The sequence below is a fragment of the Schistocerca cancellata genome, chromosome 5 (assembly GCF_023864275.1).
Source record: "Schistocerca cancellata isolate TAMUIC-IGC-003103 chromosome 5, iqSchCanc2.1, whole genome shotgun sequence".
Classification (NCBI taxonomy): domain Eukaryota; kingdom Metazoa; phylum Arthropoda; class Insecta; order Orthoptera; family Acrididae; genus Schistocerca; species Schistocerca cancellata.
Window position 1 is genome coordinate 142,138,803 of NC_064630.1, and position 25,771 is coordinate 142,164,573.

A 25,771-nucleotide genomic window follows, 5' to 3' on the forward strand; every position below is an offset into this window, starting at 1 on the left:
CTAGGTGTTTGTACTATTCTCCATTGTCCAGTGACATAAACATCACTGATCGCTTGCTGCGGCGGTGATGCTATGTGGCTTAAGCTAGTGGATGCTGCGGCATTCAAACTGCTGGAAATACATCACCGAAATCCTAATATTCAATTTATTTGTACTGTTTAATTTCTTTTGAAACCTACAAGACAGTTATATCACAGAATTTCTTAAATCTGTCGTCAGTCCCAAGAATGATTTGGATAGTGTTGTACTTTATTGGGTTGGAGTTATTCCACAGAGTGTCACGATTGGTCAGAAGTTTTATCTACTGTAGAAAGTTAACCCAACTAAAACAATACATTGGCATCTTAGTAACGGATCATACACACCTATACCGAGGACGTACTTCACTTACCTGTAACCAGATTAATTTTTCCGCAGCAACTAGCTAGCAAGCAAAGTATACTTTAACCAAGGCGGCAGTGGACAGTTTAAAAACTTAACCGTTTCGGTAATGCTTCAACCTTGACCGGAAATTCATGAGGATGCCCTTATTTCCTCATTATGACAACGAATGCACTGTTTCCCATGTCTCACGACTTGCTTTATATACCCTTCGCTGCTAGTACTGCCACCCGCCATCTGTGAGTGGCTATTACACGTTAACGTCCAACATAGGCGGTGGTCACATTAACGCGACTGGACTAAGTATAAGGCTACCTTTGTAATCCCGGTCTCCAGCACATGCAAAGCTGTTTCCCTCATTCCTTTTTTCTCTGTGCGGTTTTCTCTATTACAGATTTGGCACCCAACTCGGCCGTACTTGTTCATCTTTGCTCCATCCATTTACAGAAGTGAGGACTCACTTCCATTGTGCCTAAGAACTTTCCTGCTCGGAAGATTCTGCTCTGTACATCAAGGTGGAGACGGTCGCTGCTTCAGAAAATTTCGCTTGAGGAAATGATACAGTTGCTACAATGTTCAGTTGCTGTAATGTATTAGCACTGATGTATATTTTTGATCATTTATTTCTTTCCTAGGAAAGTTTGAACCTTAATTTTAACTATTTAGACACTCTTACATGATGCTGAAAACAGATGTATTTTATATGCTGCTTGAGATTAGGAATAGATTTGTCTCTAACCGTAAAAATTATCTTCATCATCATTTTAGTGTTCATTTTAGCAGTCGGGGGCAAATATATTCCTAATCTCAACTTATTATACGACCTCGTTCCCAAGTTCCATCACGATGGAAAGTTTAAACTGGTATATTGCCTTGGGAACCTCTCTCCACGGTAAATTTAGACCGCCTGTACAACTCCCTGTTAATTACGAGTTGTCCAGCGTTCGTAAGGCCTTAGTATTTTCATTAACACATGTGCCTGCTGAAGTTCACTCGCAAACTGGCAGGTCTGAGGCATCGCATCTTGCCAGTCCACGTCTCATCCATAATTAATGCGCCACGTGGGACGTCGGAACTGGCGATATTGCATGTCCCGCAGTGCGTAACTATGTCACAGCGGGGTGTCCCAATTAGCACGTAAATTTGAACAGGATGGCAGACAATGCGAGTTGGTAACAGGTAATCTTTAACAAAGAGCAGATAAGAAACCTCTTATTTATTTCCAATGTGGCCATGAAGTGAGTAACGATAGAGTGATAATTGCGATATGACTCTCCTGGGACTGCCTCAAAATATTACTGAAGCTATTCAGTTGCAAATCCTAGGTTTCTTTGATATTCGACTTACTTTATGTCCCCCCTTATTATTTCGTGTAGTTTAACAAGTGAAATGTCTTTGAATGGTACGCTATTGTAGCAGACGAACCGTAGTTGTGAGTAAACACCGTTACATTAACAGAAGCGTAGGTGTGCGGAGCGAGTTAGCGCAAGAGTAAAAAGGCTCATAACGCGATATCTAAGCCTTCAGGTTCAATCTGAGCTCTTCTGCAGTAATTTGCTTTTTGACACCGGAGTTGTTTCTAAATACGTTCTTCGTACGAAATGTTCTTTGTTGACGTTTGGAAAGAAAGAGTCAATGAAAACGGAATACGAATAGAAATGTGTGACGTTGAAACGTCCCCTTTGAACAATTTATACAAGACTGTGCTTATAAACCTCTTACACTATTTGCTTTTCAAACAGCTGAGCAAAACTGAACGTACTCAAACATTCACTAAAGTGACACACAATATTTTTAGCGCAACGCAATCTGACTATCAAAAATCCCTACAAAAGAATGGCTCTGACAAACATTAAACTATACCTTTCACAAATCACTTACCTCACAAAAATCTTCGTTACTCAAGCTACTGCAATACAGCGAGCGCCACTACTGCCAGCTAAATAAAAGATTCAAACTACTGAGGGCACTAACTACTGATAGTCTTAGCAAATGAAAGATTCTAATAGAGAACGAACAATGTATTTACCTCAATATTCATAATATATACAGCAGTTCATGACTTTTTCAAAACTCAGCCATCTCTCTCCCCACATCCACCACTGCTGGCGGCTCACCTCCAACTGCGCAACACTACGCGCTGTTCACATCCAGCTGCCGCTGCCCAACACTACAATGGCAGACAACAATGCAAACTAGCCACATACTGCACACAGCACAGCCAGTGATATTCATACAGAGCGCTACGTGGCATTACCAATATAAAAATCTAAACAGCCTACTTACATAGCCCCCATGCTCCCCACAAAAAATTTTACAAATTTTTTTGGCCAGTGGCCAATAATGATTTGATAAAATTTTTCATAATTACACTAACAAAGATATCCAATGCACACACTTATTGATACAATGTTGGTCAAAAGCTAAAATTTTCTCACAGTCCATAAAGACAGTCCTGATCATTCATCATAATAGTAATTACAGTTTTTTTTCACAAAGTCTCATTAGTAAAAAAATTGCACACAGAAGTAGTGGATTTCCATGCAGTCTTGAAGAAGTAGTGGTGTCCTTCCAACGGAAAGACAGTGCTGACTCTTGACATGCTGACAGGTAATGGGCCACAACAGAGCAAACCCACAGCAGAGTCATTAGAAGTTGATGAATATTAATAGGTAGGTCATCACAGAGCAGACCCACTGTAGTCCTGGTAGAGAGTATGGTATTGGTGGGCCACCAGAGGTGCAGACCCACTGTAGTCCTGGTAGAGATTGTGGTATTGGTGAGTTAGCAAAGGTGTAGACCCACTGTAGTCCTTGTAGAAATAATGGTATTGGTGGGTCATTAAAGATGCAGACCCACAGTAGTCCTTGTAGAGATGGCCAGCAGCCATCTGTTGTGACTGTGCAGGTGCACAATCACCATTGAAGAGTCTTGCAGATAATATAGCAAGTCCATAACCACCACTTGTGCACTCACAAAGTTTTTGGAATTGTCCTTAGAACCAGCAATGCTGTTATCCAGTCCCTTGCTGAATTAGTAACACACGTTCAAACACTAACAGTCCCAACTTCTCACATATTGTCCATATAGTATGACCAACAGAAATGTGTGCAGTGAAATGTAACGTACAAGTTACTTAACTTGATGAACTGGTGTCAATTACAATTTTATAACATGAGAATACAATTACAAAGGTACAAAATACATCATTAAAGAACATAACAATACAGATAACATTTGTAGTAATACAGGCTTTACAAAAGAATCGAAATAACATATACATCAGTGTTACAGGAATTATGACATGAGTACATACATAAAAGATCAGAGTGACTTTCGAAACATCAACTTCACACATGAGCAACAAAACAGAATAAATAATGTCTAACATCTTTACAAAGTAAATAACATATTATTAATGCCAATAATATTTGAGGATAACAGTATTCCTCATCATAGTGAATATAGCTTAGTATTAGAAGAAGAAAAAATTCTATGAAACTACACAGAGACAGGAAGAAAACAAATACACAAGGGTACACAAACACATAGTGGGATAACACAAAAGGAAAGGACAGGGTTTGTTTTACTGCAGTATTTTGCATGGAGATCTCCCTTGGTTCATCATTATTCCCAAAAGTCCTACCTATACCTGCTTTCTGTACTTTTTTCGTATAACTTCTCAATACATTTCTTCCAATTCATTGCAACTCATTCTCTTATAGGCTACCCCCTCTTAAGCTAACTTAAATCTACTGAGCTCAGATGCTAAAATAAGGGACGAGGCAATGCAGCAGCACATAACAAATTAACACAAACAGCAATGCAAAAAAAAATGGAAAATTGCAAAGCAAGCTACAGTAAATTACCAAGCAATGCACCATTACAAATAATATGAGCCAATGTGCAGCAACAATAAAAATAAATCAATAGTAAAACTAGCTTAACAGAGTAATACAAAATGAAATTTAGTAGCACTATGCCTGGCAAACAGCAGCAGAAATAATTTATATCTAAACATGACATAGCTCAAGCAGAAAAAACATTACACTAAAAACAACAATGCAGATAAGGGAAATGTATATTCACATCTTAATGTCTATGTAATTAAAGTGGTGCACCACAGCAACTTATTGTAAAAAAAATATTACCATGTACTTGAAAAGAAAATTATGTGTCCAGTTACTGTTACTAGTCCCTTCTTATTGTTCTTTCCTTTCCAAGTGCTCCTTTTTTAAAGAACGTGGATTACAAAATTATCATTTAATAGATCTGTTGACAGAAAGTGTTCACATTAGCAAATGTATCTAAGTTTATTTTATAAAACCAATGCTGCAACACAGCTGGAAAACAGGCATCAAATGAAATAAGCAACTACGAAAAGCAAAGCATAAAAATATCATTCAATACTCATGTGACATTTCATAAGTTAGTAGAAATTCTCTCAACTCTCGTATAAAGACGCTTGTCATAATCAGGTGTGCAGATGTAAGTATATTTCCAAGTAATGAGGGTGTCGCATTTGCAATGTTTTCTCTAAAGGAATATCAAAGGCGAGGATAATGGCCTCCCTTTTTTTTCTACCTGTGCTTCCAGAAAGGCACACCCTAATGGCTTGTTCTCCAGGTGTCTGACACAGCTGTGTGCCCATGATGCACGTACAGGTGGTCACTTAACTTTCTTATGGAAATATTTACGACAGCAGATTCCGCTACAGTGACAGTCTCATATAAAAATTTCACGGGTCGAAAATTTACGTTACAAATGTGTAGAAACAAAATCCCATGAATATAACAGTGTCCAAAAAAATTTTCGCCGGCATTGTGATACGTTCACGCATTTACACATATTTCATAACTCTTAAAGTACGATTCTTGGTTTCCAACATCCTTTTTCACAAGTCAAGAGTCCCTAACTTCTATTCATTATTCATATACATATAAACACGTAATCACATTCCTCATATATGGTAGCATCATCTTATTGACATAAACATACCTCAACAGCATAATGCACATTGTCATCGTAAAAATAACATCATAAGACCTCAGTCAAATCTCAAAAAATTCGTAGCTTTCTGCAATAATTTCAAACCATAAAAAATTCTCTGCTCATGTCAAAAGTGTCATCTGCCTCAAACGTACTTTAAAATCGTGATACCATACCAAATACATCATTCAAAGCTCTCATAGTATCACAATGGTTCTGAAAAAATATGAACAGTTCACAAAGTACAGACAAAATACAATTTCATAAGTGTGAAGTTACCCAACTGTGTAATTGCGTAAACATCTGTCACTGACGTAGTAAAAAGGTTTGTCTCTCTCAGTTAAATGATCAGATAGCTGTGTAATTTATGTATTAGAGAAATATGGTACCGATGTGTAAAGTTGTATAAGCAAATACCATATTAGCTAGGGCTCCTTGTGCTTGCCACACACATGGTACACAAAGTAGGCATGTACCTCCCTGAGGATTAATGTAATTATACCCTCAGGTGTTACAGATTACAGCAATGGAATGAAATGTATCACAGAAAACTTTCTTTGTATTTCAAAAATCTTGAAAAATAAATGGTTTAATTACAAAATTAAGCACTCAAATGCGTGTCCTGTAGCGCTAAATGTGCATCTTGTTGTAAGATAATCTCTGTGAAAGTGTCGTAACTATCGTCCTCCAAAAGCTAAGTTCTGCAGAAGCCAATGTACTTACCTCATGATAAACAAAAGTGAAATGCTTTGCGTATAGATATCTTACTTATTACGCTTATTGCTGTGATGAGGATAGTACTGTGCTGTAACGTATTGTTGTCCTACGGAAAAGGCTGTCTCCTTGTAGCCATACCACAAAAGTCACCACTAAAACATGTCTCACTTTATAGAAGAATTCAGAAAAAACTGTGCAGATATAAAACAGATACACCGCAAAAGCAACATTGTAAATTGTCACGCATTAGCAGCGTCGTGATAAAATCGTGTAGCTGTCACATAAACTAACCACTGTGTCATCTGGCATTTCACAGAAAGCACCTCAAATCCAGAATCCACTCTCAAGCAAACCAAAATGTTGCATGAAAATCTCATTAGCAGTGCTGGTATATGTTCTAATTATGTAAGCCATATATTCGTTATGTAATCGTGCAACTAACAAGGAGGAATGTATAAATAACAACACTGTGTCGTCTGTTCGCAATAACAATGCATTCGCAATTACTTGTCTAAGTTACCTATGTTCTTGACTGGATAGTTAGTTAGCTTTAAAACATAGTTGCATGTTAACAGTTTGTAAGTGTGACAAAGAGTACTAGTAACGTGAAGTGAAAAATTTTATGGCAAAGACAAAGTTAAAAAGCAGATTATCTTTCAATAAACGGTTTTACATGTGAAATATGGTGTAAACCTTTACTCTTCCTAGTACGCAGAGTTTCAACTTCAACGCAATTATCATGTGGTATACGTCGGATTCTGTAAGGTCCATTGTAAACTAGAAAGAATTTGTGATTCAAGTGTTTCTTCTTATGTGACAATGAATGAGCTTTAATGAGAACTTTCTGACCAATATATAATTTCTTTGCATTTGCTTTACCGTGTAGTTTTCTCCTTTTGTCTGCTGCAGATTTTATATTTTTAAGAGCCAAATCAATTATGTCTTTGTGTGGAAGTTTACGTGTATTCGGGAAAGGTACAAGCTCTCTGATTCTGTTCGGTGGTTCTTCATTCTTTAGTACAAGAGTAGGTGGTAAAGCAGTGGAATCATGAGGCATTTCATTCAGCACATTTTGAAATAAGTGTAAATATCTGTCCCAATTCTGATGCTTTCTGTGACAATAAAGTCTGCAAAGCTTATTGATTTCTTTCATAATCCTTTCAGACGGGTTACAATGTGGTGAATACAATGAAATAAAAACAGGTTTGATTTTATGATTCCGAAGCATGCGTGACCAAACAGCAGATCTGAATTGCGGTCCGTTATCTGAAATGACTTTAGCAACGTGGCCAACTTCACGTAAGAAATTTTTAACAAAGGCGTTGGATACAGACCGTCCAGTGGCTTTACGTAACGGAGTGAAAGAAACAAATTTTGAAGTAAGTTCAACAGCGACTAGAACGTACGAAAATCCATTCGATGTTCTGACAAGGGGTCCCAAGAGATCAACAGCAGCAAATTCTTTTAATTTAGAATGAATAATTGGAAACAACGGAGCACGATGTGAGATAGTAGACGGTTTCGCCTTTTGACAAAGTTTACAAATAGACAAGACTCTTCGAATTCGCTTTTCCATATTGTTAAAATAACAAGTCGTTCGAAGAATATGATAACATTTTCGTGGGCCAAAATGTGCATAGCTGAAATGAATGTACCAAATGAGCTTATTAACAAAACCGTCAGGAATGCAAAGTACCCATAGCTTGTCATCAACAGTGCAGCGTTTGAAGAGTATGTTGTTTCTAACCAGATAATAATGCCGAATCTGAGTGTGTGTCTTTTCATGCCATTTACTTTTGATATCTTTCCAAATCGGATCTTTATCTTGTTCATGAGCAATGTCCTTTAAAGATGTGGTGATGAAGTTTTCAAAGGCGACTTTCTGAATGTAAAGAATACTGAAATTTTTCTCGAGGTTGCCTTCTGTGCTACTTTTCTCAAGCCCAGCCGGTGCTCGTGACAGTGCGTCCGCAACAATGTTCTCCTTGCCGGGAATGTAGACTATTGTGAAGCGGAATTCTTGCAGAAACAATGCCCAACGTTTTACCCTGTCATGATTTAATTTTGAAGACATAAGAAATTGTAATGCACGATGATCACTGTATACTTTTACGTGCTTACCAGAAAGAAAGAAACGGAATTTGTTAAATGCCCAAACGATAGCTAAAGCTTCTAATTCAGTAACGGAATAATTTTTTTCAGATTTTGTTAGCACTCGGCTAGCAAAAGCAATGGTTTTCTGAACAGTAGTGTCATTTTCTATGGCTTCTTGAAATAAGTGGGCACCAAGACCGACTTTAGAAGAATCCGTGCTAAGGCAGAAATCTTGTGACAGATCTGGATGAGCTAGAATTGGCGCATGGAGTAACGCTTCTTTCAAAGAATTGAATTCCAACTGTGCTTGTTCGTCCCAGTTCCAAATAGTATTTTTTCCATTGAGAGAACAAAGTTTTGGTGTAACTAGAATTTGCATATTCAGAAAACGACGGTAAAAATTTACGAGACCTAGAAAACTGCGGACTTGTTTTTTTTGTGGATGGAACTGGAATGGCTCTGATTGCTTCTAACTTTTCAGGATCCGGCTGAATGCCTTCAGAAGAAATAATATGTCCCAAAAACTTCATCTTTGACCTACCGAATTCAGACTTTTCCAAGTTAACTGTAATTCCAGATTCTGCAAAAATACGTAACACGCTGTTGAGGATGCGATTGTGTTGTTCCCATGAGGCTTCTGCTATCAGAATATCGTCCACATATAAGGTGATGTGACGTTTTAAGAACTCAGGTAATATAGAATTTAGCCCGCGAATGAATGCTGCCGAAGAAATGTTCAAACCAAAAGGAAGTTTCCGAAACTGATAACAAACGCCGAAACAAAGAAAAGCTGTGTATTTTCTACATTCTGGATGAAGTTCGATCTGATAAAAGCTGGATCTGAGATCAATGGAAGACAACACTTTTACACCATTAAAATTTTGAAGAAGTTCTTCCATCGTCTGTGGCCTGTCCGTTTCAGGAATAATGATAGTATTGATTTGTCTCGAATCTAAGACAAGCCTGATCGATCCATTTTTCTTCTCAACAACATGTAACGGATTGTTGTATGAGCTTACTGCTGGCTCAATAATGCTCTCGTCAAGCATAGATTGTATTTCTGTTCTAACACGGTCCTTATAATGTGCTGGAATTACGTATGGTCTAACACAAAATTTAGTGTGCTCACGAACACGAAATTGGTATTGAAATCCCTTGATTGTTCCTGTTTTGTGAGTAAAAACTGTGGAATGTGCTTGTAAAATCTCAAAAAGGTCCTGCCTATCAGTGTCATTACAATTCTCAATTGTTTGAATTTTATTCTGAATTAACTCATTAATTTCAAACATGCCGTCGATATCATCCCTGTCAGTACTTGCAGAGTGATTGTTAGTGTCTAGTTCCGTAGAAAATTCCGAACTGTTGTCTAACAGAAGGTAAAGCCGATTAATTTCCTCATCATGGTTTGAGAGCCAGTCTTCAAATTTCAAAGCTATTGACTTACCTTCTTTCTCTAAACTTATTTCAGCATCGTGAAAGCTTAAGATTGCTTTGTATTCATTCAAAAAGTCTACTCCCAGTATAATTTCCGTCGACAATAATGGAACAATAAGAAAGTTCATAGAGAAGCTGTGGCTTTGGCAAAAGAATTCTAAGTTGGTTTGTTGGCGTACATCTACACTTTTTCCAAAGATTGCACATTGTAATTTAATCTTACGTAACGGAAGTGTGGGGCAATCGTTCGATTTGTTGCACTTGCTAAAAGCTGTTTCACTAATTACTGAAATGGGACTGCCAGAGTCAAGTACTGCCGTAAATTTTACGTCATTTACTGTAATGTGAATCACAGGATATGCAATGTTGTTATGTTTTACGTCGTGTTCCTGGAGTAAGATGTCCCTAATGTCTTCCATTTTTACGTAATTACTAGCTACGGCAGCTGTGTCTTCAGTTTCATAAGTACGTTTTGTGGCTGCCAGCGATGTGAGTCATTGCCTATTGTCTCTTCGTTGGCGCGCGTCGTTATTGGGATTTGGAGACCTAACTTCTACAAATTCACGTTGCCCAGAGGGCCCAGCCCTGTTTAAACCCCGCCAGTTCTGATACAATTCAGGTCTGTCGTTACGATCGTATCGTCTGTCGTCATGTCGGTAGGTTCCATACTTTCTTTCTTGTCGGTAACGTGGTGGAGAATTTCTCCCTGAGTCGTAACTGCGCGCTGGACCGTTGCGTCTAAAGTTATTCTGTCTCCCTTGATAATAATTGTTTTGGTTCCCATATTGTCTGTTTCTCTGATTGTCTCTGTGATAGTCATTACCGCGGAGAGGTGATCTTTCCCTGTAATTATTACTACTCTGCCAACGGTTGTCATACGGGTGGTGTCTGTTTTGGTCACGATTTACGTTATAAGAAGAGCCTTGTCGTGTATTATTTCTGTCATCGCGGAATTGTGACAGATGTGATCTGTAGTGATTGTTTTCCTGTTTTCGCATCCCGTGACTGTCTGTGTCAATTTCTAATTCGTGTAAGAGTCCCTGAAAAGCTTCAATGTCGTCTTTGCAACGTCCTGCCAAAATAATATGCCGTAAATGTTCAGGTAGTTTGATTAAGCAAATGCGGATGAGTTCTGAGGGGCTGTATGGGTTTGAAAGATACTGATTCTTATGCAACATGTCTTCAAAATATTTGACAAGACTGGAAAATTCAGATTGTTCGAAATGTTTCATCATTATGATGCCATGATTTACTCAGTCTTGTGTGGCTTGAGACCAATATGCTGAGAGGAAGGCATGGTAAAATTCTCCTTCACTGTGGCAATCGTGAATGACCGATCGCATTCTTACAGCTGGTTCATTCTCTAAGTAGTCGCACATAAATTCTAACCTGTGCTCCAATGACCAGTTGGGAGGGAAACAATGAGAGAATTGATGGAGCCACGCTTGTGGATGAATGTCGTTGGCAGAATTCTTAAACGTTTTGAATTTACGTGTAGTAATGAACAGCTTATAATCAAAATCATCATGTCGGCGAGTCGCATGTCGGTCATTATTACGTCTTTCCGGCGGTTCCATCTCAAAATTCGGTGTACCTTGCCAATTTCTTTCATAATTTCCAAAGTGCCCTGTGTTATTAATTTGTGGCTGTTGCGTATTTCTATGTCCCTCTTCCCGTATTGGAGCGCGAGTGTCCTCTGAAATACGGGATTCTTGCATTACCTGTGTCAGCTGATCTTGTACTTCCCGGATTTCTCTTTGATGTTGCGCATCAATTTGATTCAGATTTTGTTTCAGTTTCCTAATTTGTTCGCTCTCTTCTGTGTCATTAAAGACTACCGGTTTTGCGTCATTCAGATTATCATCTACCTTCGTAGATAAATTATTTAGCTGATCCGAAAGTTCAACTACTTTCTCTGATAACGTACTTATTTCCTCCATGTGTCTTTATGAACCAATTTTCGGGGTATCTACTGTATCCTTTAAATTTTCCTGAGTTTTTGCAAGTTGCATAACCGAATCGGTAGATGCAACTGAGTCAATTTTAGCTTGCAAGGTCTCATGATTTTCATGAACAATAGTTTGCAGTTCTTTTATGGCTGCTTCGTGATTCTGTAATGCATTTTCATGACGCGAAAAAATAGGTTGGAAATGCTCACAAATTTGTTTTTTTACGTCATTACAGACTTTTTGACATTTCGATTCGATGTTATGTAACTCAGTAGTTAAATCTTCACGTGTTTGTTCAAGTGTGGTGTCTAACTTTTGAAGATTTTGTTCCATTGTGTCTAACTTTTTAAGATTTTGTTCCACTGTGTCTAACTTTTTATGATTTTGTTCCACTGTGTCTAACTGTTGCTGTGTTTGTCTCTGGTATTGTTCCATTGTGTCTAACTTTTGAAGCTTTTGCTGTGTTTGTCTCTGATGTTGTTCCATTGTGTCTAACTGTTGCTGTGTTCGTTTCTGATTTTGTTCCATTGTGTCTAACTTTAGAAGATTCTGTCCCATTTGTCTCTGATTTTGTTCCATTTGTTGCATTAATTGCAATAATAATGTATTAGTGTCTGGAATCTGTTTCTCTATGCTTTTTGGCAGTGCATTTTCACCGGCAACATTCACATTTTGACAAGCAGAAAATGTGTCTTGACTCATTTGAGAAAACGGTGAGGACCCAAAACCGAAGTCTACAGTATTTGCAGTATTGTGTTCTGTCATTTCGGATTCCTGAGGCGAACTGTTGCCGACCGATCGATCGATAATGCTTCCCTGTTCACTACCTGTTTCACTGTCTACACCATTATTTGCTCCGTTTCCCTATGCACAGTTACCAAATTACTACTCCGAATGTCTGTTAATTCACTACCCAGTGGTGCTGATAAGCTACGCTCGTCGTCACTATTATTTCTCAGTTTACTTTGGAGCCGAGTGTTACGTTTTTCACACGCCATTATTGTCACAATATTTCACACGATAACACAGAAAAGCACAATTTGAATAGCAAAAATAAGAGAACACATTAACATAGCACTGTAAATAATATGTAGTTAATTGCAAGCGCAGCTGCGAAATACTTGGTGCAAATCTACCTGCATGCCACAACTGTTTTACAGTACAACAATGAAAAACTACAACTACAAAGGAAATTCTCTCTATAATTACGTGCTAGCAATAAACAAAAGCTACACTAATTACACAAACTACAAGAAAAAATCAGAAGATTCCAGTGAGGTATCCTAGGCTAAGGGTCGACATATGAAACGTCCCCTTTGAACAATTTATACAAGACTGTGCTTATAAACCTCTTACACTATTTGCTTTTCAAACAGCTGAGCAAAACTGAACGTACTCAAACATTCACTAAAGTGACACACAATATTTTTAGCGCAACGCAATCTGACTATCAAAAATCCCTACAAAAGAATGGCTCTGACAAACATTAAACTATACCTTTCACAAATCACTTACCTCACAAAAATCTTCGTTACTCAAGCTACTGCAATACAGCGAGCGCCACTACTGCCAGCTAAATAAAAGATTCAAACTACTGAAGGCACTAACTACTGATAGTCTTAGCAAATGAAAGATTCTAATAGAGAACAAACAATGTTTTTTCCTCAATATTCATAATATATACAGCAGTTCATGACATTTTTCAAAACTCCGCCATCTCTCTCCCCACATCCACCACTGCTGGCGGCTCACCTCCAACTGCGCAACGCTACGAGCTGTTCACATCCAGCTGCCGCTGCCCAACACTACAATGGCAGACAACAATGCAAACTAGCCACATACTGCACACAGCACAGCCAGTGATTTTCATACAGAGCGCTACGTGGCATTACCAATATAAAAATCTAAGCAGCCTACTTACAACGTTACCTAATGGATATTCTTCTGAGTAGTTGCTTCTCTAGCCAGCATCCCACACGAGCAAACCAATTACGACGTTATCTGAAACAAGCTTGTACCATAGGTAATTGGGGTACGCACGGCTCTTTAAAAAAGAATGGCTCGATAATGCCGTAAGGTCGAGCCGCACACGGCTGCTTTCATGTCCAGCAGCTAATCTCTGCAAATAATAACCTGTAGCTGTGTCCCTGCAGTCAAGTAGTCTATGCATTGGCTATAATCGCCAATTAATAAATTAAACAGGAACGTTAAATAAAAGACCATGGAAATAATTCATAAAAATGGTTCTGTTCTAACTTCTGCAATTGATGTAGATGACACCAGAGATTTCTGTTAAATAACGTTTGTTAAAGTGAGTATGTCTCACATGAAGGGAAAGTGGTCCTACGATAACCTGTCATATTATAGGCAGGACGATTATCTTATTAAATACAGTAAAATTGCATAAAATTGTCACAAGAATGGTAGCATAATCCCTAAGCTAAATAGTCATCCATGACACGCGAAAAACTTGGTCCTTTTCGCGATCACAATACACGAAATAATGGCCGCATCAAAATACTTTAGAGTTCAGTATGACATTTTACACTATAACACACAAGAGATAACAAGTAGAAACTCCTACTCTGCTTATTCTCAGATCCATAACATAATCATAAAAAGTTCAACTGGAGCACATTCAGTCCTCTCAATAGTTGAAGTATTGTAGTAGCCCAGAATAAATCACCTACACGATAGATTAACACACATTATCACAGACAGGTCTGCCTCCTTCCAGTTCAAATGGAAACGGGTTTTCAGAGTTAAAGTCTTGCAGCGACCGTTCACCACCCAAAATCTATCACCTACCCGACCGAATATCGCACTATACCACAGGCAGGTCTGACTTCTTCAAGAACTCACGTAAGAGTGTCCAGAAGCGCTCCCTTGAGCGCACCACTTTGGAAGTCTTTGTCGTCATTTGACTCCCGCCATGTTCCACCACCGTTTAACTGTCGTCAGCTGAAGGCCATTCCCACCAAAAATACATCGATCTTATCTTATACAGACATGAATTTCACTCAATTTGACCACTATCTGCACTAAATTAATATATTATAATATTTACATTAATAAAATGTTATAAACATTCGATCACATTCAGACCATTCACAATAAATATAAATATACGTTTGTTCGTACATAAATAAGGTAATATTCTTGCGTAAGTGCGTTCATGTGAAATGACAGTAAAATATCGTTAAATATTGTTTAAACAATGATGTATGACTGCTTGGCAGAAGCATCTTTTGGTACTCTCTTTAATCGTAGTGTCAGCTACAACGTGCAGTTGCGAAAGTTTTAAATTACCACGACTTTTAATATCAGCTTAATCAACATTTAAATAAAGTTAGTGGCAAAAATAGTGACATATTCCTTAAATAACTATACCAGTATGACAAGATATGAGGCAGTCACGCTACGTTCAATTGCTGTGTTATTGTGGAAGAAACATTGTTCTGGCAACCATTTTCATAATGAAAAAGATATTAAAAACGTAATAAATCAGTAAATAAACCAGATTCGGATGTGTAGCTTCCAGGGATGGCACGTACAGTGCAAAGTTATCATAAGAGATATCGTTTGCTGAAATCGCATGAAGCGTATAAAAGTTGCTAATTTTAAGATTCATAATGAAAATATTTAGTCTCTGTAAAACATTAAGTTCTGTAGTTTTTAAGCTATTGAAAATTCTATTGTTTCACTGGATGTGACTCATTTTTCTAAGACAACAGATGTATTCATATTTGATTTTGTATCTAACTGTGATTTGTTACAGAATTTCTACGAGTTGTAAACAGTTATATTAACAGATTGTCTGACGCTGTGCCATTTCTGGTGCATCATCTGTTCTTCAGCCAAGCAAACAACCGACATCCAAATTACCTGGACCGTAGGTTTTTTTTTAGGTTTTTCCCATTTCCAGGCACACTGACCGCTTTCGTCCAACAACATCCGCTCCGGCTGGCCAGGCCGCGTCGTGCTCCTGGCCATGGGGCCACCAGCTTAGCAAACACTCAGGTAAACAAATTCATTTCCTCATCTCCTACCAACTCTAGGGGCCCAAATAAGTCGCCTAAGTATGTGTAACGTGGCACGAGGCATTCGAGCAGATGTGAGGAAGTTAGATGAGAAGAGCATTCTGTGACGCTATAATGGAGTTTAATGTGGAACACAGTACTTAGCTCAAGGGGCACTGATTTATTTTCAACACAAATGATTCACACGCCTATTATATTTCCTAATATTCAGTGCTGCTACATTAGAATAAGTCTTAAAATTACGAATATATCTGTAGCTAGCAAATTCTACCTATTCATTTAGCATTAATTTTCACTTTCTGATTTTATTGGAGTATATTTCTATTCTGTCAAGATTTAGATTATACAGTTTATCAGAGCTGACCATGTAATAGTGTTGTTAATGATGTGTTTTTTTAGAGCCTCTCCTGTAAAATATTTTTTGTCTATCATTTATATTCTATCTGTCAGATTATCATCCGTCCCATAAAGCCAGAGAAAACCCAGTTTGAGTCCCAAATTCTCAAAGTCACTTGATTTTACCTTCTGTACACTAATCGTTTACATGCAGCATCATAACAGAGCCTCGCTGATGGAAAGACGTGGCTTATTTTGGTCGTACAGGGGATGGGTACAACAACAGATTTGTTTTTATACTCGTCCAAACAGTAAACTACGAATACATAAGAAGTCATTCTATTTTCCATATCACTTGAATATCCAGTTTGAAGAGTTGTCATGTGGCTTCTTAGACATGAAATGCAGCTCATTCTCAATGTCCATTAACACTGTCACACTGTCACCGTTGCCCACACATCTGCGAAGCTATAATTGGAGCGAATGCCTCCTGTTCAACGGTTATTCTTTTAATAGTAATTATTGTTGTTTACCACAAAATTTTTTCTGCCATAATTACTGGTATTTATAGCAGTTCTGGCCCTCCTTATTTCAATGTAGTGTGGGCGACATTCAGAACTATCCTGAGTTCCTCATTTTGATATTCAATTTTGTGCTGTTCCCATTAGCTTCTGGCCTTTCTTAATATCTTCTCTTCTTTCCGGTGATCCACAGCTGAGTTCATATATCAATAGTTTTGATAGTGCGATTAATGATAAGTAAGCTATTATACGTGCAATAACATCAGCTGCCCTCAGGTTTCTGCCTCCCCCTCCTCCCCCTCACCACGAACTGCCCCAGTGGATGACAGTATGGCACGTGCAGCATCATTGAAGAGCTGTACGCACAGAGGGATATGGATAGGAGTGCACATGTATACACTGTGTCACTGAAGTAGCCAAACGAACATGTAAGTTATCTAACAAATCCAATAATATTTTAGCATGGCTTTTCTTCACTGTTGTGAAACACGTTGTTCCATTCCCTACTTTACCCTTGTGTGGACTGTTGAGGCTTGAGGAATGTACAAGCATAGCATTCATTATATTGAATAGCATTATCTAGAATACAAGAATTTTCATAAAGACGATAAAGTTAAAAGCTCAGAGAGTACATAGCTTTCCCACAGAATGATTATTTTTCCCTAATTCACGCTCTATTCTTTAAATGAATAAATATATTGTACTAGAAACTTTTTATAGTGATCTGTGTCCCTCCTCAGTGTCCAAGCTATCTCCAGACCAAATTTCACCAAAGTCTGTTCAACAGTTTAGTATTTGCTTGCTTACCATCAATATCATCGTCTACACAGCCGACTGTGGTCCTTTGGTACGGAGTCGAGTGGATGGTCTGCATCAGAGACTCAAGACGGCTCTGCAACCTTGTGGGTTGCGGATTCCTCGACTTGCACCATAGGACGGTGTGTCTCCAGGTTCCGTTAAACAGGTCTGTAACCCACTACACGCGGAAAGCGGTTAAACCGGTAGTGGGAGCTGTGTCGAGAGGGCTTGGTGGTTTTTTTTTTTCGTTAGATGGTCTCGGGAAAGAGCAGAAAAGACTTCAGATTCAAAGAGTGTAAGACGAACAAAGGAAGAGGTTGGACATAGGAACAGTCATTATTGTAGTTGTAAACTGTCGTGGCTGTGCTGGAAAAGAACCAGAGCTTCAAGGGCTAATTGAAGGCACTGGACCTCAAATAGTTGTAGTAGGGAAAGCTGGCTAAAGCCGGAAATAAATTCAACCAAAATTTTTACAGAGCACCTAACCGTGTTCAGAAATAATGGATCACATACAGCTGATGATGGAGTGTTTGTTGCTGTCAAAAGTAGCTTAACTTGTAGTGAAATTGAAGTAAATAGTTTCTGTGGGTTAGTATTGGTAGGGAGTATACTTGACAACCGGAATAAATTAATAAATTAATCATTGGTTTCTTTTACCTATCTCATCGACTCAGAATTGCTGGATAATTCAAAGAAATAGCTACTCTACTCATACAATTATAGTTGGTGGTCAATCTATCCTCAATATCTTGGCGAGAATATATGTTTCAGTCAGTACTCGGCATAAAACGTCGTCCGAAATCCTACTGAATGTCTTCTCAGTGTCCGCAGCTCGTGGTCGTGCGGTAGCGTTCTCGCTTCCCACGCCCGGGTTCCCGGGTTCGATTCCCGGCGGTGTCAGAGATTTTCTCTGCTACGTGATGACTGGGTGTTGTGTGATGTCCTTAGGTTAGTTAGGTTTAAGTAGTTCTAAGTTCTAGGGGACTGATGACCATAGATGTTAAGTCCCTTAGTGCTCAGAGCCATGTCTTCTCAGAAAATTATTTCCATTACCGAGTTCAGGAGCCCACTCCAAATATGGAGCATCTGAACAGATATAGGGATTAGTGACCACAAGGTTGTTGTTGCTAACATGAAAAGCCACCAGAAATACAGGTATAATAATTCATCAGTTTAAAAAAGTAGATAAAACTTCGCTTGGCACCCTCCTCAGAGACAATCTCTGTTCCATCCGGTCTGACTATGTAAGCGTAGACCATCTATGATTTCAATACAGAGAAATAATATCGACGGCTAAGAAATAAATTAATAAGAGGTGATACCAACATCCCGTGGTACACAAAACAGGTCAGAACACTATTGCAGAACCAACGAAAAAAGCATGTCAATTTAAAAAGAACGCAAAGTCCCCAAGATTGGCTAGGTCTTACTGAAGCTCGAAATTTACCGTGAACTTCAATGCCAGATACTTGTAATAGTTTGCACAACGAAACTTTGTATCGGAATCTGGAAGAAAATCCAAAGACATTCTGGTCGTATGTAAAGTACACCAGTGGCATGTTATTGACGACAGTGCCACTAAAGCAGAGGTACTAAACACGGTTTTCCGAAATACCTTCACGAAAAGATGAAGTAAATATTTCAGGATTCGAATCAAGAAGAACTGCTAGTAGATATCCTTGATGTAGCGAAGCAGCTTAAAACACTTAAGAAAGGCAGGGTCTCTGATCCAGATTGTATACCGGACAGGTTCCTTCCAGAGCGTGCTGATACAATAGCTCCATACTTAGCAGTCATATACAACTGCTCGCTCGCAGAAATATTTCTATCCAAAGATTGAAAATTTGCACAAGCCACAGCAACACCCAAGAAAGGAAACAGGAATAATCCTCTTAACTGCAGATTCATATCACGTCGTTCTGCAGTAGGATTTTGGAACGTATACTGTATTCCAACGTTGTGAATCGTATCAAAGAAAACGACTTATTGACAAACATTCAACACGGATTCAGAAAATATCTTTACTGTCGAACACAACTAGCGCTTTGTTCACACAAAGTAATGATTGCATCAACAGGGGACGTCAAATTGATTCCATGTTTTTAGATTTCCAGCAGACATTTGACACCTACCTCACAAGTGAGGAGCATCAGTTGTGCATTTGTATTTGTGATTTCCTATCGCAAAGGTCAGAGTTCGTGACAACTGACAGGAGATCATCGAGTAAAACAGAAGTAATATCTGGCGTTCCCTAATACAGTGGTAGAGGCACTCCTGTTCTACATAAACGATTTAGGAATCAATCTGAGCAACCTTCTTACATTGTTTGCAGTTGATGCTGTCATTTAGTCATGTAAAGCCATCAGATGATCAAAACGGATAGCAAAATTATATAGACAAGATATTTAGACAAGATATCTGTATTGTGCAAAAAAGTGGCAATTGACTCCAAATAATGAAACGAGTGAAGTCATTCACATGAGTTTTATTACTACCCACTAAACTTCAGTTTCACAATAAATCACATGAATCTAAAATATGTAAATTCCACTACACACTTAGGGATTACAATTACTAATAACTTAAATTGGAACCATCACATAGACAATGTTGTGGGGAAAGCAAACCAAAGACCAATGTAACAAGTCTATTAAAGAGACTGCTTACACTACGCTTGTCAGCCCTCTTCTGGAGTATTGCTGTGCAGTGTGGGATCCGCATCAGATAGGATTGACGGAGGACATAGAAAAAGTTCAAAGAAGGGCAGCTTGTCTTTTACTATCGCGGGAGAGAACGCCACAGATATGATACACGAATTGGGGTGGCAGTCATTAAAACGAAGAAATGTTTATCTGCGGAGGGACCTTCGCATGAAATTTCAGTCACCAACTTTCTCCTCAGAATTATCATCACAATAAAATAAATCCGAGCTCCCACGAGAAGACTTAAGTGTTCGTTTTTCGTGTGCACTGTTAGAGAGCGGAACAATAGAGAAGTACCTTAATGGTGGTTCAATGAACCTTCTGCCACGCACTTAATTTTGAATTGCACAGTTATCATGCAGGTGTAGATACAGATGTACTTTCCTATTTCTAATATTATAAAGGGCGATCAAAAATATATTTTTGTTTTTATAATCTATACAGCACAAAATTGGTATGCCAGTCAAGCAGAACCGCTGTGACCATTGAGGCAATCATCCCACCGACACACCAGGCTGAAGATACTCGTGTGGCAAAACACAGTGCTGCGTTAAGAAGTCCGTAACTGTACGGCGCACATCGTACGACAGGAATCCTCGATCCTTCAATGCCCTTTTAAAGAGAGAAAGGTGGGAGGTATCAAGACTACATGGTGGATGCTCGAGGGTTTCCTACTTGACGTTGATGAGCCTGGCCTTCCAGATCGACGAGCGTCTTGTGTTGTATCGCGACGAGCACCGAACTTGGCGCAACATTCCACAACGATAGTTTTCGATGGACATGCTTCTCCATATACGCTCTCTATTCTATGATGGATGTCTGCTGGTTTTTGGCCAAGAAAAGAATAACAGTACGTTGGTCCTATTCGGATGCATTTGGTAATAATGCCACCATAGTTGATGCTTCCGCGTTTAACACACACACACCCACACACTGGATAGACACGAATGCCATACCAATCCCTTCCTGCATGTCGGTTTCGGGCTACATTGCATATACGCTGCAGCAACGTCCTCAAACAGAAATTTTTTGATTGGCCCTTATACAAGTAGTATGGATTAACTGAAAATCGTGTCTTCGTATTTACCTCCCGACAGTCTTGCCAGTGTGTCGTTACCACTGGAAACATCTCTTCTGATGTTCTAGAGTGCCTCTATTCTATGTCGATAATTCATCGAATGGTAATGCTTCAGTGCTGATTAGTTTCAATTGTCAGGCTACTTGCTATTTCCCCCATCCGTGTTTCTTTTAATTGCCAGCTCTTTTCCACTTCTAGTCTGCTTATTTACACGTGCACCTTCTGATTACTACTGAACAGTGGATGCTATTAGTTCCTTTCAAGTTCGTTTTCTACTAATTTCATGAAATTTCGAATGATATCACGTAGTGGTTAGCACACCGGACTCTCTTTCGGGAGGACGGCATTTCAAATCCATGTCCGGCGATCCAGATTTAGATATTCCGTGATTTCCCTTAATCGCTCTAGGCAAATGGCGGAATGTTCCTTTTGAAGGGACACAGCCGATTTCCTTCCTCATCCTTGAAATAGTGTGATGTTTTGCTATGTCTTCCATGTCCTTAGTGTCAATGGAACATCAAATACAAATTTTCCTTCCTTCTTCCTTCCTTTTCAAATCCTCCATTGCAGCCTGCTCTGAACAGGGCTCAAAAGCACTTCTTGCTTCCGTTTGGATTTATTTTTTATTTACACTTTTATCGTATGTTTTAGGACAATATTAAATATAATAGAAACAATAAACTGTAAATTAAAGACATTTCAATTGCGTCGTTCGTTGTCATCAGGAAACCAAAGTTTCAAGATATGCTGTGATGGGACATTCTGTGACCACGTGACTGAGCCGTGCGGGCTCGACCTTCTATGTACTTCGCCTCTCATTAACGATCTTTGTCCGGATAACTTTGGAGGTAAGCCAGTGGCACCACCGGTGGGGACAAAAGCCGTAAAGCAGGAAGGTTTTGGTAAGTGAGTGAGTGGTGTACAGAGCGAGCCCACCGGGGGGTGCGAGAGGTCTGGAGAGAACGAATTAGCACCTGTGAAGGCCCAGAGCCTTAATTTCTCTGTTGGTTATCAACTGCCCTACAAAGCGGTTTCCGTGGGTGGGCGTGATACTTTGGAAAACACGCCAGCGACTTGGAGCCTATTTAGCCAGTTTGATGCTAGTTAAGGCTGTCCAGCCTCTTCCAGACTTAAGGAGTGGAAGAACGACAGCCATCATGCCCAAGCTAAGTAACTTCCTTGTATGTACTTACAAATTGCCCTTCCCTCCCCACCCCTTTCCTCCCTCACGCCGATGGAGTTCATGCAATCTCCACTAATAATTAATAGCAGCTGTTTCAAAATAATTTGTTTAAAAACCTTATCAGTGAATTTTGGCTAACTGCAGCTACTAATTCGACTGTTAACTGTTTGTTTTAAATTCTGTATTTTGGTGTCTGCTGACTGATAGGGGCTCAAATTAATTAAAGCTGCTTACAAATCGTTTGCTTAAAATCTGATTGGGGAATTTTGGTTAGCTGTAGTTTTAAAATGCTTTACCTTTGATGTCTGCTGAGTGACATTGCGCTAATATTTAATGACAGTTGTTTAAAGGTCATTTAGTTAAAAAAACTACTCATTGAATTTGGCTAACTGCAGTTAATCGCTTTTAAACTTCTGTACTTTTGATGTATACTTAATGACTGGTGGCTCGTAATTAGTGGCAGCTTTTTAAAAGTCATTCATCTAAAGTCTGCTCAGTCAGTTTTACTGTTTATTGTTTTTAAAATTCATTTGAGTTTAGTAATTGCAAGTTATATATTAAAGATGGTGAATGATGAAGCAGTTATGTGGGGATCCCAGTCCTTCCATAAGGGTGACCCGATCCCTAATCTTCCCACCAGAATTCCTAGTTATCAGTGACGAAAGGTTTGCCTAGCTGCTACACAATCGCATTTTGAGATGGAACTCTCTGAAGAGAGTCCATGTTTCTGCCAAGACTGATGCGTATTCTGTTAAAGGGAAAATTCCGGCAATATGGTGGGCAAGGCAAGCCTCTGTACAGTCTCGTCCCCACGAGTCGGTTAAGTTGAAATGGCGAGCGTGTAGCTCCTTGGCTTTTTTCGTGGATGGTTTTCTTGATCGAAGCCGGTTTCTTTCTGATATAACCGCGTCTTGACGGATAGGGAGCGCAGATTGCCTTGTACGCGATTAAACTCACGGAGAAGTCCAAGCGGGCGGAATGTGGCTCAATATTGACAGCCATTGGACGTGGGTTGCTTTTAGTGTACTACTACACATGATACCACATGATGAGGATCAACATTTTACTAGAAATCTGACCCAGAATTCGGTAAAGGTCGAACGCTCTTTTTCTATATACTTTCTCAGTCACAATTCCTCCCTCCATTTTTTTCCATCCAAACAGGCATATGAGAAGTTACCTTCCAAAATGCGTCCAAATACTACCAAGTAAAGCTCTCCTTTTTACATGTTTCACAATTACTTACGAATTTGGGGTGTAGATCACACTAATCCATGTTACTGAAGTCACCAGTTTTATTAAAACCAATTTTTCTAAAGCTTTCACTTTCAAGATGTTCTTTGTCTTCAGAGGTACCTGCAATTTTATTTTCGTTCTAATAGATCCACTCTTGGTAGTTCTTTTCGAACTTTTTAATGCGGAATCACTACTCTGAAGCATTACATTAATTTCAGATTTTGCTTCGAGTTCCCTCTTTCCCACACTTTTTATCTTTTGGGGATACTTTTACCGACCTTACGTTGCTCGCCTGTGCCTGAAAGTCTGGTCGCAATAACCAGGCTTGGTCGTTGTTTGTTTGGTCGGCCTTTGATATTCGCCGTTCACCACACACTTTCCCGGAACCGTTAACGGTACGTACATCTGTTTTCATCGACATTAATTGTGAGAAAGTCCTTACTAAATGACGTATAGTCTCTTTTGAGCGCTGTAGTAATTACAAACGCATCAGCATCAACTTCGATTTTCAAAAGAAACTGTAGAAATATCTACTGATAACATCCCCGAATCTACGATATTTCCGAAGTGGGGCCAAACCTTGATAGTGGCGCCCTCCTCTCTTTGAGCATTTGAGACAGTAAGTCAAAAATTTAAAAAAAAAGAGATTTTCAAAAATATGTTCATTTTGTAGCGCAAATATTTCTGAAAAATTTGATTTGTAAAATATATATATATTCGAGGAAATGTAAGACATGTTATTTGGTGGTAAGTGTCTCAAAGTGCAATTCTACGCCTCTTCACACAGCATTCTTCTTTCGCCTGTCACTGTAATTCCCTCTATGGAATTCAAACCTGTATATTTTGTAATTGAAGCCATCAAACCTATACAGGGTGTTACAAAAAGGTACGGCCAAACTTTCAGGAAACTTTCCTCGCACACAAAGAAAGAAAACATGTTATGTGGACACGTGTCCGGAAACGTTTACTTTCCATGTTAGAGCTCATTTTATTACTTTTCTTCAAATCACATTAATCATGGAATGGAAACACACAGAAACAGAACGTACCAGCGTGACTTCAAACACTTTGTTACAGGAAACGTTCAAAATGTCCTCCATTAGTGAGGATACATGCATCCACCCTCCGTCGCATGGAATCCCTGATGCGCTGATGCAGCCTTTGGAATGGCGTATTGTATCACAGCCGTCCGCAATACGAGCACGAAGAGTCTCTACATTTGGTACCGGGGTTGCGTAGACAAAAGCTTTCAAATGCCCCCATAAATGAAAGCCAAGAGGGTTGAGGTCAGGAGAGCGTAGAGGCCATGGAATTGGTCCACCTCTACCAATACATCGGTCACCAAATCTGTTGTTGAGAAGCGTACGAACACTTCGACTGAAATGTGCAGGAGCTCCATCGTGCATGAACCACATGTTGTGTCGTAGTTGTAAAGGCACATGTTCTAGCAGCACAGGTAGAGTATCCCGTATGAAATCATGGAGGTGAATCGAGGAAGTACAGTACATACTGAAGAAACTAAAATGAGCTCTAACATGGAAATTAAGCGTTTCCGGACACATGTCCTCCTAACATCTTTTCTTTATTTGTGTGTGAGGAATGTGTCCTGAAAGTTTGGCCGTACCTTTTTGTAACACCCTGTATTCAGGACAGTGGAGATTAAAATGTCCTGTGGTTCCTCTCCTGCTCCCAATCAGTAGATTTGACATCCTCCTACCTCGCTTGAAAAAAGACTCACAATTAACAGTGGATGGGATTATTTGTGACCAGGAGAATAAGAACTCTTCAGAAAACTTGCACTGTTTATTGCCTATTAGCTAATAACTTTCACTTTTGTGTGACATAAAATTAAATATAGAAAACATAAAACCAGTAATGGCAAGAGACAAGCAGTGCACACTTCTTCAGTCCTTAGGTCCCAGCATTATTTTCCCTCTAATCTTGCTACAGCCTTAAAATACGTGCTTTCCTGTCTGCGAAAGAATATGTTACCTCAAAGTTCGTCAAACGTTTTGCTACACGAAGATTCAAAATATCGTTTTCTAATACTGAAAAAGCTGTTAATACCAATAGTACCCAAGACTGGTTGATTTCTCGATCTGATTACGTTAATTTTGACACTGTCAGCAGGATAAAACGAAATAGGCCTTTCTAATATTGCAGCAATTGTAACACACGCTAAATAAACGAGACTGTTTTGGCACAAATGGTCTTTTTTGTGTACCTCATTTACATAAATAACATGACAGAACATAATTCACGAAATGCCAATATCAAACGCCTATTAGGCCTACTACAAGCAAAAAGTTTTAT